The sequence below is a fragment of the Cygnus olor genome, chromosome 4, assembly GCF_009769625.2.
Source record: "Cygnus olor isolate bCygOlo1 chromosome 4, bCygOlo1.pri.v2, whole genome shotgun sequence".
Lineage (NCBI taxonomy): Eukaryota > Metazoa > Chordata > Aves > Anseriformes > Anatidae > Cygnus > Cygnus olor.
The window spans coordinates 1,727,377-1,749,871 of NC_049172.1; the positions used below are offsets into that span (position 1 = coordinate 1,727,377).

The 22,495-nt window shown below is 37.8% G+C and overlaps 2 long non-coding RNA genes across 6 annotated transcripts in view; both read right to left on the minus strand.

Annotated features, from left to right (window-relative positions):
• Positions 1 to 143: 143 nt before the first annotated feature.
• Positions 144 to 15,577, minus strand: LOC121069109. The gene is made up of 5 exons (XR_005819271.1): positions 15,434 to 15,577; positions 12,899 to 13,050; positions 10,347 to 10,416; positions 7,733 to 7,789; positions 144 to 7,313 (listed from the first exon to the last, which is right to left on the minus strand). It is a non-coding gene; the product is annotated as an uncharacterized LOC121069109 (long non-coding RNA).
• A 6,765-nt stretch (positions 15,578 to 22,342) lies between these two features.
• Positions 22,343 to 22,495, minus strand: part of LOC121069112 — a 272,423-nt gene continuing 272,270 nt past the window's right edge. For all 5 annotated transcript variants that reach the window (XR_005819277.1, XR_005819278.1, XR_005819273.1 and 2 more), the window contains one exon: positions 22,343 to 22,410. This is a non-coding gene — a long non-coding RNA (uncharacterized LOC121069112). The remainder of the gene's footprint in view (positions 22,411 to 22,495) is intronic.

Consider the following 22,495-nt stretch of genomic DNA (forward strand, 5'->3'; position numbering starts at 1 on the left):
TATATAAAATAAACTGGATACAAAAATAACAAAACGTGAGCTAAAGATATTTGCTATTTAAAATATGTATCTACTCCACTGAAAAAAAAAAGCAGAGTAAATTTATTGCCAATTACAACATAATTAACTAGTTCAGTAGCAGTAGGATTAATATGTGGGTTTTCTGTATGTGACTTTCAAATAAATCATGTCAATCAGTACTGGACCAGAATATGATGCTGTTGCTTGCATTAAGTAGCATCTTACAGTGTGAAGTAAAATACCATTCAGCATGAACAAAATTACCACAATTTATGTATTCATTCATGTTCCAAGTTCAGAAATTGTACTTCCAACATTTTTTTTCCTGATCTATAAAATATAATTGCAGTTTAAATGAAAGCAAATAACCTGGTTGAGCATAAATATTTTGGCTGTGGAAAATGAATAACTACACAACAGTGTATTCAATTTCCCCTACTTTTACCATCACCTGGCATAACAATTTAAGCAAAGACATACATTAATGTGGCAAGTTGAACGTACTGGCCAATATGACACTGAATATCCAGCATCATCAGCAGTCAGGAATAAAGCTGCAACCATACTGGAGAAATCCCAATTATAAACCTGAGAAAGTAACAGACTATAGTACCTCTTGTAGAGGCACCCATCTCAGACACAGGAGCCCTTACTCTGACATTTTTCAGCCTGGACTTCACATTCTGTTCTGCATATCCAGGATGACAACTGAGTTTTCCTCTTTCCTAAGATAGCTTACCTCTTTCCATAATCTCTAAACAAACAAGAAAATCAAGAAAATGAAAACGAGTGCCAACCACATATTAAAAAGAATTCTTGTTTTTTAGCCCCAATATAGATTGCAGGATATAAAGTGAATGTTTGTTCTTACTTTTCCTTGATTAGATTTGGATTACTAGTATTAATAATGACGGCAATTTGCAGTTATTTTCTTAAAAGAAAATTTCATACAAAAGCCATTCATCCCTCTTCAGTTCTTTTTCCAAACACACTGGAAACAAAGAAATAAAACCGCCTGGGCTTCCTCAGATGGATGAACAGATGGTTGGGAGGACAGGCAGAAGAGTGCCCTTTCGAAGTGTAGGGTTACACTGGTTCTGTCCCTTCTCCTGGGCCATATTTACCAGTGACATGTTCTAACAGCGTCTTTTTTTCCCCCTCTCTCTTTTATTCACATATGCATATTTGGGTGAAAATCCACTGCTGTCATCTATATGAACTGTAATATCCCCACTGCAAACAAAAGTGAAAAGCTTCTTAAATTCAAAAAATATTATATTGTTTCACCAGGTACAAAGGGTTATGCCAACACTAAAAGCAATGGCGATTTATGCTTCCCCAGTCAAGGCTCTTACTATTTGTGTTTCAAAGCCTAGGCTTGTGGTAGACAACCAATTTATATAATTTACAAGTTATGTCAGTTATAACAGCATCTTGATTTAAAATAAAATAAAATAAAATAAGATAATAAAATAAAATAAAATATCAGAAGGTATTGCCCCTTAAAGTAGCTTTTACATTTAAATATAAAACAAGACTATTAGCATGGCTATTAGACCATAATAAAGGATGTTCATAATTTATCTCCTAATTATTTTCCCACCGTCATACTGTGGCAGTGCAATTCCCTTTTCAACCGCAAACCATGTTCATGACATAATATAATGCAATAAAATTGACACAAATAAAAGCAATGGATCATATTATTCTGTGGGATTGCATCAGAAGACAATGCAACTGCAGAGAATGTGTAATTCAGTGAGTCCCTTTCATTTCTTTGGAAGATCACATTGCCAGAGATAAATTAGAAAACAAACAGCAATAAACTATAAAAATACAGAATACATGTTTTCTATAAAATGTCAAGTGAACTTCTCTTTACATATTAAACAAGTTATCACTGGCACTTGTTGCCTGGGTCAGTATCAACTGCAATTTAGTACAAGAGTCTTTTCATGCAATTAATCTAATATGGTAAAAAATCATCATTAACAATAATATTGGGTGGGCCATCATTAGCCACCTGCTGAAGACACAAATTGTAACAAAAGACACAGCAGGACACGTTACAGAAGAACTTTTGTAAATGCTAAGAAAATTTCTGTGACAGGCATCCCAAGTAGGGCCTGCCATTGCCTAGCAAAAAGAATTTTTTTTAGAGGTGGCCCCATATGAGTTGCAGTCTGGTTAGGTAACATGGAATGGGGCATCAAAGTTTCCAGAAAAGTTCGGCTTATTTTTATGTGTCACTTTTCCTGAATAAATTACTGATATAAAAAAAATATATAATAATAATAATAAAATCAAACAATTTAAAAATCCAGAACATATAAGCATTAAAAAATAGAAATTTAGGCAAACTATAACCATTAAGCAGCCATATACGCATTTAACCTACTCTCAGTGTACAATTTATATGTCAGAATGCATTTTCTTATAATGGAGAACTAACTGACAAATAGTTCATTATGACCCTACAATAACTACTCACGAATCCACAAAAAGAGTTTACTTAGTTCAGACCATTCTTTACACTGCATGCACGGTACTTTTTACTTAGTGCAATGCTTTTTCTACATAAAATTGCACTGACGTAAAGCTGTTGAATTGGAAATAACAATAAAGGTCTTAGTTTTGTTGGCTGTATTTTGTACTTATGTGACAGGCATTTGTCTGCTTAGGTAACAGAGAACTGTTGAGTGAATTCAGTAGCATAAATACTGTTTGTTAGGGAAAAAAAAGGTCTTCTGGTCCAGAGAAGGGACCAGAACTTCAATATTCTATTGAAGGTAAGAATGTGGAAGAAAAAAAAAAGAATTAAAATTTATGACGTTATTGAAATTTTCCTCATCCTACACATACAATTATGATGCAATACTTTGTTCTACGCTCACATGTTGACAACTTCACTTTGTTCTAATCTGAATACTTTCACATCTATCTGAGAAAGTAATATCCACATGGGAATTGGCTTAAAGCAATGAAGGAAACTTTTACCAAATGTTCTCCAAGAAAAGCTGGTGTTTTGAATATATCTGGGAGACAGACACAGCACTGATCCAGATATTTTATTTACTACATGGTGCAGTCTACAGAGACAATCCGGATGTTTAGCAGTACTTCGAAGGCTCTAGTATCCATGCGGAATTTTGTTATTTATTTGGAAAACATTGTATTAAAAAAAAAAAAACAAACACAAAACCAACACATCAGCAACATTTGTTCTATTATAGCAAAAGCACAACCTAGAGTTTTCAAGACAGAGGGTTTAAAAAGAACTCAGAGAGTTCATCTTTAAAAATCACAGTCTTTCTTAATGTAAAATGGGCTGGGCTGCTGTAGCCAGACTACTCCTGAATAACAGCAGGTCAAAATAGCAGCAAGAATAATATCACCAGGCCTATCACAAAAGAGGTTGTCAGATATGGACTAGGAATAAAGAGCATAATCTTGCATGTTCAAGAATAACTCACACATATTAAGATGAGGAATATGGGGTTGGATTTTATGTTTTTACAATTTTTTTTTAAGCGTGAAGAAAATCACTCTGGATATTAAAACTGTGGATTTATTTTTCAACAGGCTGAAGATACCTGCAGTTTTAAAAGGTCTGTGGGGTTGGTTGTTCATTAGTCTTCAGCCATGTTTTAAATAGACAAAAGCCCAATTATTGGCATTTTAAATTGGTCTAAGATGCCATCAGCATATAAAGATAAAAACTCCCAATATGTTACTGATTGGCCACTGTCCAGCAGTTACACTATTTGCAATGACGCTAGAAAAACAATCTTCTTTACACTTATACTATCTGCATTTTTTCGCCTTCAATCTAGAAACCGATTACTGTTTGCTATAAACCATTAGCCTAGGCTGTCTAGCATAAACACCAGGGTGAGAAGGAAGCTCACAGAATTACCAGTGTCTCTGGTGCACTGAATTGTCTGGAAAAATAAAAAATATATATATAAAAAAAATGAAAGTGACATCCAGGATCTCTTTAGTTTCTGTTATTTACGTCTAAAATATAGATCCCATTAGATAAAATAACATTTCTATTCCAGGCAGAATGAAATCTTAAAACTGATGACATGAAGCTAGGAAACAATAACTGAAATACAACTTCCAAGTGCCAGCCTGCAAATAAAGTCATAATATCTGCAGACGATACAGGGCTTTTGTGAATGCTGTAAAGGAATAGACAATTTGAGCTGCTGTTTGCAAATGAAACTGGCTGTAGTCTTCTCTTAAGAAGTCAAATAAAGCATGCTGACTGAGCCAGTCAAACCCACCCAACTGCATACACTTACAGCTAACTAGTAGTTCTTGCCGAACTCAAGCTGCAGCACTGGCCATCATTGCTGTTGCAACATCTCTGCTCTCTGTAGTGTTTATGATACAGCTTGCAGCATGGAAAACCTGAGAAAGGTTGGGTAGGTGTTGTGGAAGGGAGGAGGAACAGCTGCTTTGCTATTGGTTTATCATTACACTGTTATAACTACAGACCCATCTGTACTGGCTATCCAAACAGTGCTTTTCAGTCCCCTGAACTGACAGCTCAAGTTATGGATTTATGGCTAGCACCTCTCTCCATAGGGACTATATACCACACCACTCTATTTTAAGTGTGATATAATGGAAAATGGAGCAGGGATTTCAAATGGCCTTTAGCTATTAACCTCAAAAAGCAGCTTTACAAATATTGTGTTTATTACTCTAATTTCTAATAGTTTCCAAAAGGATAACTCCTGGGACTGCAAGAGCTCATTGGCTTCACATATGTACATCCTTCTCTGAGGTCAAACGGAAATCTTTCATAAGTGCACAGTTGAGAGAAGAATTACCTAATGAAGTGCTCTTGCCTGAGCATATCCAGCTCAGACAGCACTTCCTCACAAACATAAAAGCAGCTTTTAATGTGAAAACCTGTTTTTGTTTGAAACTAGGAGATGTTTATGGGAAATTCTGTCTCTAGGCTCTGAGACATGCACATGCATAAATGCACAGAGTATTGTTCACATTTACATCATCGTGATCCCAAGGGAGAAAAGGGCTGAAAAAGAGATCTGTTTTTACAAAGGGGCTGAAATGAAATTATCCAAGTTAGAATATTTTACTAACAGTGACAGCTAAAGGTACTTGCTGAGGTACACTTTGTTGAAATCCAGTCTGTTGATAGTCTCTTCAAGAATCAAGGCACAAATGTCAAAAGCACACATTTCATAGTGAGTATTGCAGAAGTGTCCACTGAACTTGGTTAACTGATGAGAAAAGGGGGCATTATATGATCATGTTTCCCTTGGGAACCAGAGAGAAAGGGTGATGGAGAAGTGACATAGCTAGTGCAATGTCCACAGTAAACAGTTTGGTGATAAGTTCAGTCACATGATAATTCTACTGCATATGAGAACATTAAGTAAGAATTCAACTTAAAATCTCAACTGAAATTTCAGGTTTGACTCATTCAACTTACAAAGTGATTTTCCAGACGATATCTTAGAGGTGGCAAGCAGTAAGAACTCACATAGAAAGGAGAACTGAGCAGGACAGGGGATCAGGGCAGTCAGGCTAGACTTGTTGGGTAAATAGGTTGGGACAAAGATAAGGAATTTAAAGTTTGGAAACCTGGACTGAGAGTAACAAGGGCCAGGGGAACAAAGAAACAAAATTAGAAACAAAGAGTGTTTCAAGGACAGGGCGTGATACGTGACTAAAATTTTTGCAATATTATCCATCTCATTCAGTGCTGGAATGGTCCTGCTCTGAAATTCCTGCCAGGTGGAAGGAAGTTTTCTATAAAACCCCAATTTCACATGTACAAGGGGTTGGAAGCTATGTAGGGCATAGGAGAGGAAACCTGCTCTGCCACAGATGACTCATGTGATGGTAAAATACATATTTAAAAAATAGAAATAAAAATAAAAGCACAAAGGACTACTACTTATATATTTCTCATCTTCTGGGAACCTGACATGATATTCTAAAGTCTGACTGACAGATCCTCAAAACCAAAATTTAATAGCATAGCAAACCACTAAGATCTGTTCTTCCACCTTCCTTCATACCATGAGGCACAGAATTCCATCCCTTCACTTCTGTATAAGCTTTGAACATCATCTGATTGTACGAACAAAATCCATAATTTCTGACTGTAAAACTGTCAGCCTTCACCTTCAGTGACCAGATTGGACTGCCTACAAATGTTCAGAAAATTATCTAGGAAAGATCCAGTTGAGAAATGCTTAAAAATGTGAAGTTGTATTTCTGGAAGCTTTTGTTTCTTATTGAGCTCCTGGGAATATGTGAGGTATAAATAGGCAAACACATTATCTTCTGTATCTTTTTCCTATTACAGAACAGGAAAAAAATAACAGTAGCAACACTCTCAGAAAATGTGACAAAATAGAAGATTCATACATGGTTGTCTATGCTTAAACCACTAGGGAGTGAGATATAAAGACAAAAAAAGACATCAAGTCACTATTATTTTTAGGAAAAAAAAAAAAAAAAAGCTCTTCAAAACTGTCTGTTAAGCAATGCTGTTTGGGAATGCTTCCCTTGCTTTTCTAATTGCTTCCCCATTGGGAGGAGGGTGGAATGCATGTGTTGATTTTACTTAAATCTCCTTTTAAAAGGGCTGTTTAACTTTTAAGTAACACTGAAACACAAATAACCTCACTCGATTTATATACAAACTTCTCTGACAAGCCAAATATCTCCCCTTGGCAATAGCTGAAGCAACAGAGCCTGTGTCTGAGGCATTTCAGCTGTTCTCCTGCTGGTTCAGCACCACTTGGACTCTTTACATTCTACGGTTACTGAGGATATGGTTACTATAATAAAGTCATGGAGAAAAATCACTACAGTGGTTCAGCCCTAACATCCTTCTTAATATTTTGCTTCTCAATAGTTTTTTTCACAGAAAACACTTAAAAAAAAATATGGACCCTAATTCTGCATTGAAGCATTACAACTCCCTGCACATAGGCTCACAATTTTTGTGAATTTATTTTATAGCCTTCTCTGTGGTTGCATAGTTGCCTCTTCAAACCACTAATTCTGTTTCTCTTCAGCTTTAAGTAGTGAGCACTGTACTAAGGGCTGCCTGTTCTCTGGGAATCCCATCTGCAGAGAGAACAAAATAACTTTACTCACTTCTAGAGCAGATCTATGCAACCTCCGAAGAGTTCCCGGCTTGATTTGAAGACAGAAGTGCCTTTCCATCGTTCTTCCCATTGCTCAGGAGCTGGAGTGTTTGCCAAGCAGGAGAGTCAAAGATGTATCAAGAGTTTTCCCTGAACAGCAAAAGTGGAGAGACAGCATATGAGAAAAAACTAGCACAACTCTCTGCTCTATTAGCTGCCACACTTACTTAGGAAACATTTAGTTCAATATTTAATCTATAGGTTCTTTTAGTAACTTGCTGAATAGGAAGGAAGGAAGGAAGGAAGGAAGGGAGGGAGGGAGGGAGGGAGGGAGGGAATCAGCAGTCTCTATATAGTTAACCAGCATTTCCCATCACCAATACCATTCATCATGAGCCTTGAGAAATCAAATTTTTTCATTCTCTCTCACTCATGTTTAGTATTTCTATGTAAAATACAGCGTATTGAAAAGGAGAGACTAGGATATACTTTTTTTGTCAAGTAGCTCAATGAGTAGAGTACTATTTTGAGTGACAGGAACTCTCTTTTTCCTTAGCTAAGCTACACACCAGTATTAAAGCTATTCAGTGAAGCAGGGGGAAAACTTCACCCTTTCTCTGCAGAGTCTGAAAAAAAGAAAGAAAACAAAAATGTATAAGGAAAAGGGCTTAGACAAGTACAACAGAAAAAGTCTGGAGAGAAGAGTCCTGTCTGTGCACTATTTTTCTTCTCTCCTTGCCCAAATTCTTAAGGGGCTTCTTAAGGCCCTGAGCATTCCTCTATGTTATATATAGGGCCTAGATACTATATATCTTTGAACATCAGGCTGTTGATCCCACTAAGGTGGAAGTACCAGGTGTTGGCTTTGGACAGACTAAATCCTTTTACTGTGGCCTGAGCCCCTAATCTCAAGCACGTTCCTTCAGGGATTTAGGGACCCATAGTTCATAATCTCTAACTCACAGCTATGATCAAGCCTACAGGTACTAAAAGGTTCTGTGGCACCATTCGTAAGCATAACACCTTCTTACCTCACTTTTCAATGGCCTGCCCTGCAGAAATGTAAAGGCTGTAGGTGTCACGGTCTCTCTGAGAGCAGCACAAGCAGGCCCCCCTCCCCGTGAAGTGCTTTGCTACTGCAGGCAACATTTCCTCAGCAGTGCTATCAAAAGAAGCAGCTGCCATTGTCATTGCCTATCATCAGCTTTAACAAATACTAGGGAACCACTGCCAGGACTAATCCCTCTTCTGACTGAAACAGATGTCGTAACACGTACAATGAGTCTTCTCCTTGAGCAGCTTTCTCTACGTATCTCTATTTTTTTGCTACAGAAGCCATGTCAACACAAGCAAGGGATCGTGCGGAAGAATGAATAGGCTCTGATTTATGCATATCATATCAGACAGCATTTCAGAGGTTCCTTCTGGGTCAGCATGCTCCATTATTCCCCAAATGTCACAAAAAGGTATTTAAATCAACAAGCTGGAGAGCATAGATTAACAAGCACAGGAACACTCGGATATCAGAGCAGTCACTGACATGATGATAAATACTGTACATCCGTGTCTCCACTGGCCCTCTCTGTGATAATGGTTGGGATGTGTACAAGCAAGCTTGTTCAGGGTAGGAGCTGTGGATGCCAGCAGGGTCTACCTTGCACACAAACATTTTGATGACCATTTCCATGTTGGTTCATGCTGCTGATACCAACCATCAGGCAATTTCCACCCAACAGCCCTCACATGCAACGGTGGTGAAGCCACTGGCAGCCACAGCAGGGCTCTGAGGTCTCTTCAGCTCCAAGGCTACCAGTGCAGCCCCTTCACCACTAGGCACAGTGTGACATCACATGAGCCCTGGTCCCTAGATGTCCCCTCCTTTGGGGCACCTCCTCTCCAACCCTGCTGGAGGCTGATTCAACTCACTGACTTGACAGAAAAGCCACCCAGCAGTAGAGAACAAACAAGCAAACAACTACAACAACAAAATAGTGAATATTTTTCCTCACTAATGAGCTCACCTTGGACAAATCACAGAAGAATTGTGATGCTCAGAAACTTCACCTCCTGCTTCCCCACCTCTCCCTTCCATTTTAAGCAGTGTAATTCCTCAAGCTCATCCTTCAGAGCTGTGCCCTGTGCACCTCTTGGCTCTCATACTGCACTGGCAATGGCCCTTGAGTCTGCGTGGGGCAGCTGTTGTTTTTAGTTGTTTCTGGTGGATACAGACTGCATTGAACTTCCTGCTGTCAAACAGCATCACTGCTCACTCACAGTCCTCCACAAATCCCTAGTACATGTAACTCTTGGCTCCATCATCACATTAACCCAGGGCTTTCTTTCAAGTCATGCAATATTTTAAAATGACAATAACAACAATAAAAGCACTTCCAGAGAACACAAAAGTTCAAAGCTCTGTTACAACAGAAGGCTGATAGCAATATTTATGAAGAAATTGGCTGTTGTGCCTCTAGCTTAAAATGCAGGATATCACTGACAGTTTGGGCTTCTGTGTGTTCCCACTATCCCATCCAAATTCTTGGTAGGGGTTGAATTTAATGAATAAAGGCACCTGTGGGGCAATCAGGAGCATATCAGAGCAGGTAAACCAGGAGGCTACTGAGCATCCACTGGGCACTGGCTCCAGCCAGCAGCCTCCTCCATACCTCATTGGGGCTGAGTCCCTCCCCATGCACTGTAGATCCCGTCACCTTCCAGCACCAACCTGCCAGCTGGCATCCATGCTGCCACAGCCATGGTAGGAGTGCTCACGTTTATTCTACTTCTACGCATCAGGCTTATCATTGTTAACTGCTGTCACTAACCGATTAGATGCTAAGCGTTTCCAAAAATACAAGTTTAGGGGGTGAAAATTCTCTGTCAGGTGAAATCTGGTATCTTGAAAAAAAAAAAAAATGATGCATGTGCACATGCAGGCATTTCAGAATTTTTAAATATTAGCACCAACGATTATTTCAGCTTCAATTCTTACATTTTTCAGTTTTAATTAATTATTTAGAGTTCAGACTGTTCAAAGACTTTATTTTTATATTTACTTTTTAACTGTCGCACTTTTTCTCACAGCTTTGAAGATAACTTAAAATTTACTAAGAATGTATCAAGGGAATCAGTGCTCGTACCAACTCGCATATTCACTCATCCAGCAGTAATTTAGTAACTTACAAATGCCATTGAGATGCCCTCATTAGAGTCTTCTCCTGAATCATTGCTCAGGTAACCCTTTTACATTTTTCTAAAGAAAAAAGAAAAAGGATTTTTTTTTTTTGCATGCTTTTCAGAACAAAGGGACTTTAAATGTACAGGTGATATCTTCACAGGATTATAGGCAGTCCTGGCATCTTGGATATTCAGCCAGGATAGGAGTGACTTGCTCTCTTTGTAAATAGGAGTGAGCTGCTCACCAAAATTAAAAGTCTTCCCTGGGTGCTTGTTCTGAATCCTCATACTGACACTTGTATGAAATCCTAAAGTGCTTGCTGATGTAAAAGGAAACACAGAATTAGACTTTACAACTGGTTGTAAGGCCTCAGCCAAAATCTACATTTTTCAACTGATTTGCTATCATTTAAAGGAAGAAAAAAAATCAAACCCTCAAGTGTCCATCCTTACTATTTTGAAAACATGATTTTTGATGTATATAGCTTCCTGATCAGGCTACCTTATATATATGTATTTTCATTTATTGAGAAGAAACCCCTACCATCTCTCTTACCTGTACGCAGACCATGTGGTCACGTCTACACGGCTGTGACGCAGTTCTTGAGCTCCCTTTCCATTTTCAGGCAAGCTAAATTTGCAGCCACATCAACAGCTTACGCCCTAGTAAACCTATCTACTAGTAGATAATATTCCAGTACTAACACAACAATTACACCTACTGATATATAGTATATTACAGTATACCTACATCAATACCTGCTATTCAGACCTGTCTCTGCTGAGAAGTCAGGAAGAAAGATCCCCACAACACCACCTTCTCAACTTTATTAAATACTTCAAGTTACCAGTCCTGAGAAAAATTTATTTGCATTGATAAAGATCATTCACAACACAGACATATTGGAGAGCTCAGTGTGCCTCCACAGGTGCTCTGGAAGATTTATGAGGACAATGAGCTTCCAGTTCTCAGGTTCCTCAAAAGATTTACAGGTCAGGATGGTTAGAAAGAACAGTGAACTGTGTGTCTTCAGAGATATGGTGTGTATGCCCGTAGAGAACAGATTTTGCAAGCAAATAAATTTTACATTTTTAAGCTTCATTCTCAATAGGTGGATTCTGAGAAAATAGTTGTCAGGAGTGCTCAATCAAAATACAGAAAGAGAAGTGCTGACAGTCCACTGGAAAGGTTTTGGAGGTAATTAGGGTGGTTTTCAGGGTGAGCAGCTGGGAGTTGACAGAATAGGTCCTCCTCCTCCTCCCAGGAAGGAGAGGCCCCCAAAGGCAAGAAGGTCAGGGTTGCAGCTTCACCACTTGTACATCCTCCTGGATATTAAAATAAGGAGTGCTGAGTCTTTGGCCTGAAGGTCTGGCTCACTCCTCCCAAAGGTCCATAAATCAACCTCTAGGACTGAGGCTCTTTGCCAGTGAGAAAATATTATTTATGGATTGGAGACATGTTTCATGTACACAGGGAGGCTGAGAGCAGATTAAGCTGTCCACATGGACATAGATATTCTGCAGAAGGAAGTTGCTTGCATAAAGCAAGTCTTTGGGTACTCAGTGACTTCACAGTCCAGCTTTTTGTTACGTGTCTGAACACAGACTGAAAAGTTTGGTTCAAGTGCTCACACTTTTGCAAATATTGTCTTTCTTCTAGGTTTCTTTACCATTGGATCATCCAAACACATTGCCCTTAACAAATCTACCAAAATTGCTGTTGAGGGTTGAAGCCACAAAGACGAGGTAGCCACAAACAGATTTTAATTAAAAATAGAAAATAACATGAAAGGTATATATAAAAATTTAATTCAGTACATATTTGATACTCTGTTTTTACTCTAATAAAAAGGCAAATGTAATTTTTCACGAATCATTGTTCACACACAAAAAAAAACCTCTCTATGCTATTATGCACTGACTGCAAATGGTGTATTTAAATATTCCCTACAGTAATACTGGGGGAGAATTGACAGAAAAATCCTCAGTTCTCTCCTCTTCCTCATTCAGCAAATCAGGTGGAATATTTTGAACAAAATTCAGAAAGTATTTTCACATGTAGAATAGTTCAGCAGTTAAGATTGTGGTTTTATGCAGTTCTGACTCTTCTCAAATTCTCTGCCTATGCCTTGGCACAAATAAATCAAACTCTTAAGCTGCTGCAATAATCTCTAAGAAACAAAACAGATGGAAAAAATAATGGGAGAGGGTACCTCAGTAGGATTTTGCCAACACAAACCTCATGTCTCTGTTCTCTACCTAATTTTTAGACTTGCAGCTGCCAAACCAAAATAAAAATAGTGGGGTTTTATTTGTTTGTTTTAAATATGTGGTATATTTTATAAATAGCACACATTATATATATATATATATACACATATATATATACATATATATATTTAAAAAGTGGTACCACTCTGCCCAGGGAAAAAGTACTTAAAGCAGCAAAATACTTAAATACTCTTCACTAGATTTTGGAAGAGACCTCAGGAAAGAAAGAAGGCAATATGTACAGACAGGTACACAGACAACCTGTCTTGAATACAGACATCACCGACGTTTATATCTGCAGCCACGGTATCCACCAGCTTGATGCAAAGGGAACGGCAGATGATGCTGAGCTGTCCCTGAGTTGTTCCTATCCATGGTCAGTGCTGGTATGATCTCCTGGGGATCCTCCCTCAGCTAGGGAAAACACATCATCTCCCTCCTGGGTGCGGAAGCAAGGTCTGATCTGATAATGATGGAAAGAACAGCACTGATCAGGCACGGAGCTGCTTGAAAGGAGTCCTGTAGCAGCACCAATCATAATTTTTTTATTTCCTTTTATTGTCTTTTTCCCCCCTCTCATTTTCATCCTCATTAAACCCCTTGCTACATCCCAGTTACACAATCTAACCTCTTTGGCCCTAGTTTTGCTCTCCTAATATCTTGTTGTTGTTATTTACTGTATGATTATCTTGCTAACCCTCCCATTGCAATTTTCTATCCCCCTGTGTTTATTATTTATAAAGACTTGGCCATTTCTCACACCATTATATTGTTGTTGCAGCTATAAAACAGTTAGCCTGGACAGCATGGAAACTGCTTTCTCTCTGATTTCAAGAAAGTTCAACAGCATTTTTTGTGTGTGTGTGTGTGTTCGCGCAACTACATGGCCAGGGTAGGCTACCCTCTTGGGCATTATTCGCTTTTGATATCAGGAATTTCTCATGCTGTTGTCCTGAACTACACGTTCTGGACAGGTTGCCTGTCTGTGCATCTCAACGCGGCTGTGGCTCATCCTTTTCTACTTATGTACTTATGGACCTTCTTGATTTTGTGCAAACAGCCAAGCAATTTTGCTAAGGATGGTATTTCACTGGCATTCACTCTGTTGTAGCATGAGTAAAGTTGGCTCTCAAAGCTGCCCCCAGCAGAACATTGCTAATTCCAACCAATTTTAGTTTTATGGGAGGCTCAATAATGTGTCTGCAAGGTGGTGGTTTTTGTGTTTGTTTTTTTTTTCAGTGAGAAACCTGAGAAGAAATAGTCACAATTATCAAATTTCACATTTAAATACATTTAAAATAACCTGCACACTACTGAGTTTTCTTGACTGATACTGAATGATAATCTCTTACAGGAAAACCACATCATTTTTAGGATTTTTTTTCCCCAAAATCAATTAATGAAACACAACTGAAAGCACATCTTAAAAATTGTTGAGAACAGGCTCTTTCTTCTTTATATAACTCTAATGTGTACTATGGACTTGCAGTGAAATCTATCTACTTTGATCATTGTCCATTCTCTGAATGAAATTTAAAAATATAAAACATACACAAGGATCCTCATGCAACCTTAGAGCTATAAACTTAAATTCCATCAAAAACATATAAATAAAGATGTGCACATACTACGTTGAAAGAAATACATTTTGAGGAATCTATCTTTACTAAGATGAAGAAAAAGCCCTAGAAAACTATACTACTAAATATGGCAGTATTTACGCATATGTTTGTGTGCACAGTCATGCAGCTTAAAAGCACACATAGCTTAGGGGCTTTTTGGTTACTTGCTTTTAATCTGTTCCAAAGTGTGGTCCTCAAATTGTGTTTTCTGTAATTGATTTTAGCTGAGCTATAATTCACTAAATTTGTAAACCTTAAATCTTCTTGATCTTTGGTTGATTTTTTGGAGACAGATATTAAAATAAACTTCAAATCATACTAGTAACCACTGCAAGAATTAAGCTAAATTTTTTAGTGTTAAGAAAAATGTAACAGTTTTCTTTTTTAAGTGGAACAGCTACAAAACCCCCTGTGTACATTTGTCATTTTTATTTCAATACCAATAACCAGGTTTTTATGACCTCATTCAAGAAACCCACAAGAATCTAACTGTTCTTTTTATATTGTGTTTGTGCCCTTTACATCATCTTCTACTTTTAATAACTAATGACAATAGGTAATTACTTAACAGATGGTAAAAGCATTTTAATTGCTTTTATGGACTACTGAGCTTTGCTGTATTTGGGGAGCATTAACTTCTGTGACTTTTCATCTTCCTCAGCTCATTCCAAGTTTGTTCAGCCATCATTAAATATTGAAGGATCTTGGCTTTTTTTTCTCGAGCACCACTGAACAGGAGGTTAGCAACATGAGGCTTCAGACTGCTGTTATTTCAGATACATGACTTTTGTGAGGCCACTCTTGACACTGAGGAAGCATCACCCTTCCCTTTTCTCTTTGGGTCTGATCACCACATCAGCCCATGCAGCCTAGGGCCCCTGACCTTTAGTTAAGAGATAACATCTCTCTCTCTTTCCTGTAGCAACATACTATCAGATCATTAAGAGGAGGCGAGGGGAAAAAAATGTCATACCTCAAAGCTAAATGGACTGAAGTCTCATTAACATCTTACATTGCATTAACACTATCTCCTGAGTAACACAGACAAGAGAAATTTCCAAATCAGAAGGGGATGAGGAGGGAAATTCATAGTAGAATAATAGAAAAAATGAAAAAATGAAAAAATAGAAAAAATAGAAAAAATGAGGAGGGAAATTCATAGTCAACACAAACACAGTCACTAACCCTCTTTAGACCTACCTTGCACTTTGAATAAATTGCACGTTAACCACAGTAAATGCTGGCCTAATTAGTCAAGCTACGCTATACACCACCACCAATTCCGCTGAATGCGTCTTCAGTTCCAATAGCTGTTTGTCTGGGATTGTATATGAATGTGTACGACAAGCTGTGGTAAAAGACAAAAAACTGACTCAAATTTACTGTGTCACAAATTAGCAAAGAGTATGTCTAGAAACAAATAATTCAATTTTATGATTTCAGCTGAAATAAACTATATGGCTTTTGCATTTTGCATGAGACTGTGATATCTGAAATGAATAAAAAAGGATGATTTCATCAAATATAGGATCAACAGCCATTCTGTTATATAACTAAGGTTACAACTGATTAAACTGTATATTTTTTATTGTATATAAAGAGTTGCACAGAGAATACTGGATAGACCATACATGAATTCTGGTTAAGTGTGCCCAGAAGTGTGATTCATTATTAAAAATAAAAGTTTATATCTGATTTGCTACTTGAAATAAAACAGGTACATAATATGAATAAAATAAATGGATTATAAGGTAGAGGTAGTGAAATTTTTATTTGAAGTGTAAAATGTAAAGGTTTGATTGCTCTTTGGGAAAAATTCATAGTCAGGCAAGCATAGAGAGAGGTTGCAGGCTCCCTCTCTCCTTTTGCTGAGGGATGACCATTTCTCTCCTTCGTACATTGGTGAGTATTTATGCTAAGGTAGCCATCAATGACTAAATGAGATTCAGTAGCATTGCCATCTCTGACAACATTTGGTCAGTGGTCCAATACTAAAGTAACAGCTCCTGGAGTTATAAAAGACATTTTGTCTCATAATAAAAAGTACATTTCCAACCCCACCAATCCTTGGAGAGAAGATGGAAAAAAATGTAGAATAAAAACACTCAAGAAGTGGAATGCAGAAGAAATCAATGTTAATGATTTTTTAATATATCAACATTTATCAAGACCCAAATTCTACTTTTGAAAGCCTACCTACCTGCCTGCCAGGAATACATTTCCTCAGATTTTTACAGCAACAGCATCTTTCCACAAACATTTATACCATTGACCTCCAAGACTCTGTGAGTGCACCTTGCAGTCAGCCTCATCCAGCGAGTCCTCAAACCAAACTGGCCTTGTCAGAGCAAGAGGCGTGACCTGCTTATTTTCGACTGTATACCTCTGAGCTGCTCAGAGCACAGATATAAACTACCCATTTGTATGCATTGAATCTGAAAACCTCCTGTAACTTTGCAATTTTATTTTTCATTGAGAAGAAAATGATAGTTATTTGCCCAATGAAAACCCAAACATGACCTGCAACTTGCATTTTTTTCAATAATCTCTAGTACATTTATTAAACTGCTGTTCTGAGTGTATTATGTTCAAACACAGAGCGAATACTTATAATTATCACCATAAAAAAGGACTCAGTAGGTATTAATTTCTGATATACTAAGCACTTTCTTTGCAATTCTGTTGTCATCTGGCATCATTGTCCCATAAATTTAGAGTGTTGCCTGGAACAGTTCTGCCTTGTTTTGTAACATGGCTCTTTATGATTTAGCAAGCTTAAACAGATATAGCTGATTGTATAGCCATTTGTGCTCACTACATTATGAAGATATGAAATACAATCTAAAAACTTTTAAAATACATCTCTGCACAGATTATTAAATTGTTTTGAACAAGCAAAATCCTAGATAAAGGATTTCTAAATTAGCCTAGGATTTACATGAGCTTGTAACAGGTGGGGGGAAAAACGCACAAAACACAGTAAGTCTTAGCAGGTGCTATATGAATAAAGCCAGAGAAAGGACAGAATGAGGAATAATCACACATTGGGGAGACACTAGTAATTACTACGCCTGACTTTGAGTAGTTTTTCTTTTCTACTACCTAACTTTGGATCTTCACATGCTGCACAGGATTCTGTCCTCAAAAGGATTCTGGGATTTGTTTTTTTTTGTTTGTTTGTTTGTTTATTTGCTTTTTTCTGAAGACAGATAAAATTCCACAGAATACAACAGACTGGTGTGCATGATTACTGCAAGATTTTCAAAACAGAATTCACTGCTCTTTAGAAACAGGTAAAAATAGATGCCAAAGAACCAGCTGTTTCTGCAGAGAGAGGAAAGCTGTGCTCGCAGACTCACAGCTAATGGCACCCAGTGTGTGTGTCTCTCTCCCTGGCCTGCCAAACCCTTCCTCCAATGTTGCCCATTTCACCATCTTCTTTCACTGTCACTCCACACCAAGTCACTCCAAAAAGCCTCCACATGTGGAGGATTGTGTGGTGAAGACAGCTAAACCCTCCTCCACACAGACCAGCATCCAAGCAGGGCTTTGGACAGATGAGCGAAGCCTACCTTTCACAGCTCCAGGAAGCACTCCTGCCCAAAAAATGAGGAGAAGTAGAGTATGTCCCTCAAAAACTCTTCTGGGCTGTTTTTCATTTCTCTTCCTCTTTTCTGTAAACAGTATCAGAAAGAAATACTTTTACATTTTAATATGTCAGTGAATTAAGTGAAATTATATCATGATACACTGCCTAAATGAAAGGTATATATAATATATAGCATTTCCTCTTGCAGTCTGACAAAAGAAATGGATTTCCTTTTAAATACCATTTTTTGAAAGCTGAAACAGAAAACAGATCCTCTGCCTGCCTGAAAAAGCACAAAAGGCACATTACTGGAAAACTGAGCTCTCTTCCTCAGCAATGAACTGTAACATGCTTGTACGTACTTAGAAAAGCTGACAGGAAACAACACATTTGCATTAGGCTTTACATATTTCTTTTCTTTTCTTCTTTTTTTTTTTTTTTTTTTTTCCTGCAAACCTATGTTCTTTGAAGTCCTCCAAGAGCCACTAAAAGCAAGCACTTTGCAGGAGGCTCCCTGAACCTTAGAGAATTAAAGCTGTGAATGGACTATCACCTTAGTTACACTACATGATTTCCAGTCCCGGCAAGTGCACTAAGCTCATTCAGAGCAAACCACAGATTTATTGTAATTCTGAGAGCCCCAGGTTGGAGCCATTTCTGAGACAAAGCACAGTCAACAATCCTGAAACATTTTAGGCTTTCCATCCTTGATAAAAGTAAAACATACCTAGGAAGGGGAAACAAAGAAGTACCTATGGTTTAATTAAGGGCTGAAAAGCCACAGGTATCTTCTGATATTTGAACTAATCACAGTACTAAATTTTAAGTTACTACAATTTTTTCTGTGTTGCACACGCCTCTGGCAGAAGGCACGTGGATGAATGCGTTTTCAAGGCTTGAGGCTAACATGTTCCTGTCTTTATCTTATTGATATCATTATCCATTATTGATGGAAACAATAATATTGAAACTACCTTTACAGCCTCTGGGTACTCCAGGACAAAACTACAGCAAAACTCCCTCAGTGTTAAAACAATCACATCAGCAGGATATTTGTACTTTTAATTACAAAGAATATTTATTTTCAGAAAGCAAACTAACTATATATGCTTTACTAAAGGTGATAGCAGGTCAGTCTGGGAAAAGTAAAAAAAAAAAATGCACTGAAAAAAAACATTTGTAGATCATATGCATTCGCATCACCTGTTCTGTTTAAACTATTTAAAGCACTACCATGAGTCATGTCTGGTAGAGAAAATGAGATGGACGCTGGCCATGCTTGTGCATCCTTTTCCCCATTAGGTGTCTGTTTTGTTGTTTTCCTTCCAGGGACGTCTGGGAAAGGAGAGAAAGGAGACCTCACCTGTCCAGCTTCAAAGAGAAGCTGATTTGCATCTGAGATCTCTGGGTCATGGGCACTCTGAAGTTTGCTAGTGCAGGAGTACTCACAGAGAGCAGAAATCGTCCCTGGGCATCATCTGTATCTTAAGGGAGAAGGAAAATTCAGTACTCCCATAGATCCTGGAGTATTTATTCTGAGGTTTCTAATGCTGAGCGCATTTCCCATTTGAATAGGGTACATGTGGGCCTGGTTTATCACCTCACCAGTTTAGCAGAAACTAGCTTAAGTGATTTAACAGTGATCATAGTACAAGAATGGCTATTCCCACCATCAGTAGAATAACTCACAAACTCAATAGATATTATTAAGACTTTGACCTGTTGGCCCTGCTTTAGCCAATGCAAGGAAACACAAGTTACCACAAAACAGATACTTGCAAAACCCATCTTGTGGTTCGTTCTTATGCTGCAAGGATATTTCTGGAGTGTGTCCTGACGCAGTTCAACTTTTTGGCTGGCTGAACAGGGGACAGAGCAACATACCTATTTGTACAGCTTGATGGGGGAAATAAAAGCAGGAGAGCAAAGGGGCACACAGTGATCAGCTGTCTATCAGGGACAGCAGCTGCTGAGTATTAGCTTTTGCTCAGAGCTGAGCTCAGAGCATCTGGCAGCTGAGGGGAGCAAGAGCACAGTCCAGCTCCCACGCCAGCCTGCTCTGTCCAGACATCCTGCAGGGAGGGGTTGGGGGAGATCTGGGCAGAGCCTCAAAACTCCCAGGTACTCCCAGGTGCAACACCTTGTTGCACAAGGGAGCTCATTCGCTACTAATAGCGTATCTGGGAATAATTTCTGTTCTACTGATCAGTTTGATCTATAACAAGCTCTACGTACATTTTCTTTAATCTAATAGGTTTGCTTGCCTAACTGATACTTCCATGGAGAAGTATTTATTCTGTAGAGAATACAGAATTCTCTAGAAAAGTACCAAGCAGTAATGCAGTAGTACTGCAAAAGTTTGCAAATCCAAAGCTCTAACAGAGGATCTGATAAGTCTGGGAAATAAACTTCATAGCATTTACTCATCATCCCAAAAATCATCACAAAATAGAGGCTGTGAATCTTCTGCAGACTAACAGGCTAGGGAGAAGGAAAAATGTTGGTAGTAATATCTATGTTTTTTCTATATTCTTATTTATTTGTTTACTATCTTGTCTCCAACCTAGTAGAAGGAAAAATAATTAGAAAGAGGAAAAAAATAGATTAAATCAAAATTTGGTCATTAGCTAGCAGCTGAGATTCCTACAGTCTGGTGCTTATACCTACATGATGCATTCAGGAGCTCTATCGTACATCCACCATCTGTAATTCCAAACATAAAAGAACAGCATGAGTTGAAATAGATGTTACTGAAATAAAGATAACTCAGGGTATTATGAGTTTACCCTCTTTTCTTCCTCTGTGTAATTTTATATGTGTATAATGACCAGTGAAAAAGTGTAGGAGCAGGTGGGTATTTCTTCTTATTTTTTAAAACTTTAAAAAGTACTTTTAAAAGGTACAAAAGCATTGTGACTGTGTCTATACCGACACCACCTTGATCCCTGAGTTACATACACTTGCATTTACACCTTAAGCAAGCAATCCTTTTTAATCTTGATGATGTGAAATAGCAAGCATTTTGGAATGAAATGATAGTTTTTACTTTTAAACATAGGCTTACATGTAATATTATACCCCATAGACTCAATCTGTACAATTAGAATTATCTATCTGATGAAAAGGCAATCAGTTTTCCACTGGCAGTATTCTGGTCTAAAATTATTTGCTGATGTAATACATATTTTGGAGAAATTGCTCAACTGGGGATGAGAAGTTCTTACCATAGGAAAAGGTACCTGTAACCCCGTTACTGAAAAAAACAGTGATCTCTGAAAAACAGATCAGACAATTTTCTTTAAAGCTCAGCTGTTATGCAGTTTGTTTGTTTTTAATCCTTGGAAATCCATCTTCTCCTCTAGCAGCTTGGCAATTCTTGCTCTCTACATTAAGTTAGAAGAGATTTTCTTATTCATACAAAGTGCCCGTGGGAAAAAATCCTGCTTAATTCTCCACAACATATCTTTGAGTACAAACTTTCAGAGTCACTCTGTGTTGCTTTGAAAAATGGAAATGATGTTCTGGTTACAGCTTACAGACGGGTGTTGCTTGAGAAAGAATTTATAAGAAGATAAAGATGAATCTTATTAAGCCAAATCTCTTCATTTCCGCCCTTACACTTCAGTATGTTTTGAATGTGATTTCAAGAAAGATCATAAATGAGTCTGGACTTTCAAAGCACTGAGAAAGACACATGTGCCCCTTAAAGCCTCTTCCATTACTAAAATGTTTTTAGATCTGGGAATACAAACTGTGGCTAGTTCTAGGGTGCAAGCAGAGGAAGGGGTACCTGGAAACAGCCAAAGGGATTTAGAAGTGCATGCTGCTGGTAATATGAGTATTATTTGCCCCATTAAACAATGGCTGCATTTTCTTTGAGCAACATTACTGTTACACAGCTGGCTATAATGTTCAGTTTAGGAAAATGAACTGCTGTGTGGCTGACAGATTTTTGACTCAAATAATGGATTATGATTTGGGGGAGGCAATGGATAACATTATTCACCCATTTGCTTAAGGTTCTTTTTCATCATAAAAATTGCAGCTCATGTAATGTAACCGCACTATATGATTTTGTAGATATGCAAGTAACACTCACTTTTGGATTAAAATTGCATCCTTTTAAATGGCATGCAGAAGCATGTAGACATCTATTTTAGTGGTTTTAGCTTGTAAAAGAAAGAGATCAGAATGGAAAGTGTAAAAATCATTAAATAAGTAGATATGTATGCGATACAGGTGCATTGTAGCTTACCTGGAAACTGGGGTGGACAAGATCATACAGTCCTAACTTTCCACTGCTTGGCTAAGACAAATGCTGTTTGTACTGCTTCTTAAACATACTATCAGTAAACCTAGCCAAAGTATCTTGAATTTTAATAACATTTCAAAGTCATTGTGTTGTTGCGATAACCATCAATCATACTGATCAACAGACCCTGTTTCCTTATATTCTTGTCTGTATCCATTTTTGGTCTCTTTCCATATAGTTGCATTAAACAGGGAAACCTGGGAGTTACCTTTTAGTTCCAGGTGTGTGTAAGCTGTAACACAATCAGGTCTGGCAGTGCTTCACACTTTTCAAAGCCTGCAATAGTAACAACAGTACATTAACAAATGACAGTTTTAAAATGATACAGCAACAAGCATGTCACTTAAAAATAGATTTTTTT